Source organism: Strigops habroptila, chromosome 6, assembly GCF_004027225.2.
Source record: "Strigops habroptila isolate Jane chromosome 6, bStrHab1.2.pri, whole genome shotgun sequence".
Classification (NCBI taxonomy): Eukaryota; Metazoa; Chordata; class Aves; order Psittaciformes; family Psittacidae; genus Strigops; species Strigops habroptila.
Genome location: NC_044282.2, coordinates 18,702,802 through 18,708,297, shown reverse-complemented (window position 1 = coordinate 18,708,297; position 5,496 = coordinate 18,702,802). Strand labels below are relative to the sequence as shown.

General features: G+C 37.0%; 1 pseudogene; it reads right to left on the bottom strand.

The window, feature by feature from the left end:
* Positions 1 to 430: 430 nt before the first annotated feature.
* Positions 431 to 549, bottom strand: LOC115610160 (annotated as a pseudogene).
* Between the last annotated feature and the right edge of the window lie 4,947 nt (positions 550 to 5,496).

The window sequence follows — 5,496 nt, the reverse complement described above, 5'->3', positions numbered from 1 at the left end:
GGCACGAAGGGTTGAGATAACGACAGATCTCACCAGAGTGTGTCTAACTGTATCTGTGATAAGCATTCATTGTTTCAGGTTAATAGTCACTCGTCACGATGTTGATTTATTTGCTCTCAGAGTTGTTGCGCTTGATCTCAGAGTTTCAGCATGTCGTACCTTACTTACAGCCACTATTTGCTGTTTTGGTGTTTATCGGCTGGGGGGCCTGGGCTAAGGTTCGTGTTTCACTGTACTTCATGGTAATGACTTGTAATACAATAGACTTATTAATCATGAAACTGGTCTGGCTTGCGTTCTCGGCGTGGCAATCACCTTTATACTTTGAGAGGTGTATAATGTGATTTTTTTGCAATTACACATTTTTTTTTTTCTCCTCGGGGGGTCAACCTACGAAGGAGGCATTCCTTTACACCCACCGCTCCCCCACCAAGTATAGCACCCGGGATTCCCAGGTGGTCTCCTATCCAAGTACTAACTGAGCCCGACACTGCTTAGCTTCCGAGATCAGATGATATCAGGAGTTTTCAGGGTGGCGTGGCCGTAGGCTTTACAAAGAACTGTCGTGGTTTAAGCCCAGCCAGTAACTTGGAACCACGCAGCCGCTCACTCACTCCCCACCTTCTTCTTCCCCCCGCTCCCAGAGGGATGGGGAAGAAAATTGGAAGAATGTAACTCCCACGGGTTGAGATAAGAGCAGTCCAGTAACTAAGGTATAATACAAAACCACTACTGCTACCACCAGTAATAATAATGATAAGGGAAATAACAAGGAGAGAGGATACAATTGCCCACCACCTGCCGAGCAATACCCAGCCCAACCCGAGCAGCGATCTGGGCCTTCCGGGTAACTCCCCCCAGTTTATATATTGGGCATGTCGTGTCATGGTATGGAATACCCCTTTGGCCAGTTTGGGTCAGGTGTCCTGTCTCTGCTTCCTCCCGGCTTCCCCTCCTCCCTGGCAGAGCATGAGACTGAGAAAGTCCTTGGTCGGAGTAAACATTACTTAGCAACAACCAAAAACATCGGTGTTATTAGCGTTGTTCCCAGGCTGAAAGTCAAAACCACAACACTGCACCAGCTACTAAGAAGGAGAAGGAAATGACTCCTGTAGCTGAACCCAGGACAATTATTTAAGCATTTTTTAACCACAATCTTATCAGAGCACAAAACCCCCGACACCCCAACAATCAGACACACAAATACAAAAAGTTAAGTTCTGTCCAACATCACTTTAAATGATTTAAAAGTCTCTTGTGATACTCTGATTCAGAGCTGTTCCAAAGCTAAAGAAATTTACAATTTGGAAAGATGCAGTTTCTAGCTGTCTTTGTTTCCTTATTGGTGCCCAGATTTCCACACCCCCTCCATTTTCTAGATAATGAACTATTTTCTAGTACTTCCATATTAGTGTGTTTCCCAAACGTATCCCATGCAGTGAAACATGAAATGTCTCACAAATTAGAATTTTCAGGTGAAGGCACTTTGATAAAAACTTCCAAAGAGCCCTCAGGTTTATTATTTTGCTTTTGCGGCAAGTAACTCTTACCTTGTTGTTGCAAATTGATAGCTATCAAACCACTTTCTGTTTCACACATAGGTTGCAAGGAATCTGATAGGTGATCCCAAACACCTGTATTAGTTAGAATGCTACTAAAATGCATTAACCAGAATGCATTTCTGCTGATGATATATATATATTACAACATTGCTTAATCACAGGCTTTAACATATGCCTCAGAGCGCTGAAATCAGCAACTTTTCTTTTTTAATGACTGCCTTTTCCTTAGTCTTCTGAGATATCTTCAGCAGACTAAATAAGAGAAGGGACTAGCCATCATCATGTCTATGGCTGCATCTAAAGGTCTTCCTGAAATGTGAACATAAATTTTCTGCTCTTTCCTCCCTGCTGTGTTGATTTCTGTTGCTGTCTTTTTCCTTTCACCTGTCTTCCATCTTTTTCATTTTACTTTCCGTCTCTTAAAAGCTTGACTTAGTAAAGCAGGTGGTAGAATATAGCTGGGGCCAATTTAGTATACTAAAAGCATTGCTATGTTCAGTGGCTTTTCTAACAACCAAACTGCTGGAAAGTGAGAAAGTGACTGGTTTTTTTTCTTTTCTTCCCCCCACTCCCCTTTTTTTTCTTTGTCCATGTATGTATAGTATATGACTATTAATACTTAGTTTGTTGCATCCCAAAAGTAACTCGCTAAACCAGATGTAAGAGCTTAGAGCTAATTGGAACTAATTTTCTTACACACTTTCACAACATTTTCAATAAAATTCTCTGAAAATTTAGAAATAATAGTTCCTGAGTTTTTTCTCCCCACTCATTCATACGGAGGCTTCACAGTTAACAAAATTATAAGGCATTTATTTAAAACACCACATTTTCAGCTTTTCAAATTCAATTACTTTCTATATGGATATTTTCTTTTTCTTTAATTTCTTTGCATGTGTAACTAATGTTAGGAGTAAATTCTTGTTTGGTAATGTGCCACTACTGTGAGAATATCCTCTAGCAGAAACCCAAACTGAAATTACTGTCAATAACAGGGGGAGGGAGAAGCTCAAATATCTTTAAAATCTGCCTAATTTATCCAAGCAGAACCCTAGCAGTCTAGCAGCTTTTATCCTCTAGCAACATGGAAATATTTCTCCCTTTTTCACATCCCTAGTAATAACTATAGCAGCCTGCACATAATTGAACTATTCCAGTAACCTCATCCAGCGTATGATATCAACTACTTCTTTGGCAAAAGGTGGTGTCTCTGGGTCTGTACACAGAGTCAAGGGAAAACAAGCAAGAATGACTAATACATCATCTTGGGAAACAAAGTTGAGACTCATCGATTACAAGTCTCATTCTTGTAGATCTGTGTTCTATGTGAGGTAAAAAAAAAAAGACATTAACTTCAGATTAACTGCAAGAAATTAGTTTTTGAATAATTCAGATATTAAGTGAGATCTTAATAAAATAAAGACAATTACATTTAAGATACATGCTTATATTCACATTGCATTATAAACTTATCACTTATGAAGGACTTAGAATATTTTAATTTTTTTTTTCTGGAAAGATGCGAATCTTACCTAAAGCAATGTTTTTAAAGGCCTTCAAATAACATTTATTTATTTATGATCAAATAACTAGATTCTGTCCTTCCAAACAGTTCTTAACCTAAATGAAAAGCAAGAACACAAACTGACTTAGAAGTGTATTCATGTAAGCTATCTACCTATCTATAGCATCAGTTTGAATACAAAGGAAAGACGGTAAGTAGTCTTTGAAAGGCAAAATGCTGCAAAAATTCTGAGGAAGAGGAGATCGCACCTTTTGTCTTTACGTGCTTTGTTCCTAGTTCATTGGCATCATGACCATGACAAGGTTCTTTGGCCTTTGAAATGCTGAATTCTGCCATTAATTGTATGTTCTTAGAAAGTGTGAGGTAGAGTGAAACACACACATTTTCATCAAGGATTTGGGGAAAGAAATTTTTAGTTTGTATTACTTTAGCTATATAAAATGATAACAATAATCATTAGCAAAAGTGGCAGTGGATACTTTGGGTTTTTTCCACTCTATACTGAGGAAAAAGCTCTCCATCCTGTCATTCATGTTATGCACAAAAGATTGCTGTTAGTAAGCATTGACTTTTGGTGATATAGCAGGTGGAGCAGATGGCCATGCCTTGGATAAAGAAGTTGCTATTACCAGCCTTGGACCTCACCTTTTTTGCCAAACCTTTTTCTTATCTTTAAAGCCATATTTTTTTGAGTTTTTTTTTCCTATTTTAATAGGAATAGGTGTTTAAACCCACTGATACTATACTCACAGCGCAGGCTAACTTATTACAACAGAATTTTTTTAAAGAAAACATGCATTGAGGATGACATTAAGTAGAATCTCTAAAGCAGTTAAATTGTCTCTGTTAGAGGTTTTGTTGGCAACTGAGAGAGATTACATCAGATGCTCCATGTTCCTCTTTTTTCTTCATCCTGGTTGAATTCTGCTGCTAAAGGCAGAGATCATAATTTTTTGGTGTAAGTTAGCCTTACATAATAATGAGAGTTTTTATTTTTTTTTAATCATTCTTTAACTTTACTTCAAAAATAAATCAAATTAAACCAAACCAAGTAGAAAAACCCACGCCCACTCCCACCCCCCAAGTCCCCAAACATATCTTCAAGCCTCAGAATTAAAGTTTAGTCAAGTAATTTCCATGAGTCATTCCTATATCTTAAGTTGACCACTAGGTAGTCTCTGCTATTCAATACCCACAATGTATGAGGAAGGCATTTGACAACTTTTTATTGTACCAGCTCTGTTTCAACAGTGTTTTATATGTGGGTGATGTGGCAAGGTATGCCGAAAAAGGCTACAGACTACAGAATAAAAGCAAGATGACTAATCAAATAATGCCTCTACATGGATTAGAATTAACTTATTTTTTTTTTTAATGTGAAGTTTTCTTTTCACCAGGGAAGTAGAAGAAAAAATGTCTGTCACAGAAGAGAAATTGAACACTCAGTGCAGAGAATAAAATAAAAGGAAGCTGTGTTTAGGTGTATTGAGCAGGAAACAAAGAGCTCTAATGCATCTAACCTATACAGAGTTAGCCAAGCAAACAGTCAAGTCCTATGTAAGAGAGAGAGTAGAGGTGAAATCAGAGGGCAAAAATATTGCTTAGATGATCAAAAGATGTATTTTTATACAAGGAGTGATTAAAATAAGGAAACCAGAGAGGATTAAAATAGAAGTGATAATGAGAACAGGCTGTTCATTTTGCCATTAACTCTCATACCAGAGCTGTCGTGATTTGCAAGTTTATGAATTTCTAGACTTTTAACCCAGAGTCTTCATAGCCAATTTGCTCACATTTCATCTAGAAGCCATTAGTGGACTCCACAGGTAGAAGTGCTTTGTGCCTGCTATATGATATTGCTTTTACATGTCTGAAAAGGATCCAGCTTTTCATCATTTTTAGTTCATGACATCACCAAGTTATAGATATAACTCAAATGTGCATTTATCTAAATAATGAAAGACTAAATTCCTGCTGACAATGAAATTGATATTCATTTATTGTAGCTGAAGAAGCTGTGAGAGGTTTCCCTGTTGAAAACAAATAAAGAATTCTTTGAAGAAACTCTTTTCACTCTTTGTTGTATCACAAAACCAAATGGTTTTGTATTATGCCTTTATGGAGGATTTAGGAGTGGTGGTGTTATAAAAGGACTAGTTAATCTAGATTATAAATTGTGGTAAGAATGATACATATCAATATTGATGCACTATGTAAAAGGTTAGATTAATAGTTTCAGGGAACAAAAAAAAAAAAAGAAAGAAAGTGAAACAGACTTAATATTTTACTATTAATCCTGCAGAGATATTGGAACTTATTTCAACAGTCATCCTTTTCTAAAGCTGTTCAAAACTGACTGGAGTTTCAATCAGTATTCAATCAATCATTGTACAAAAAAAGATATAAATC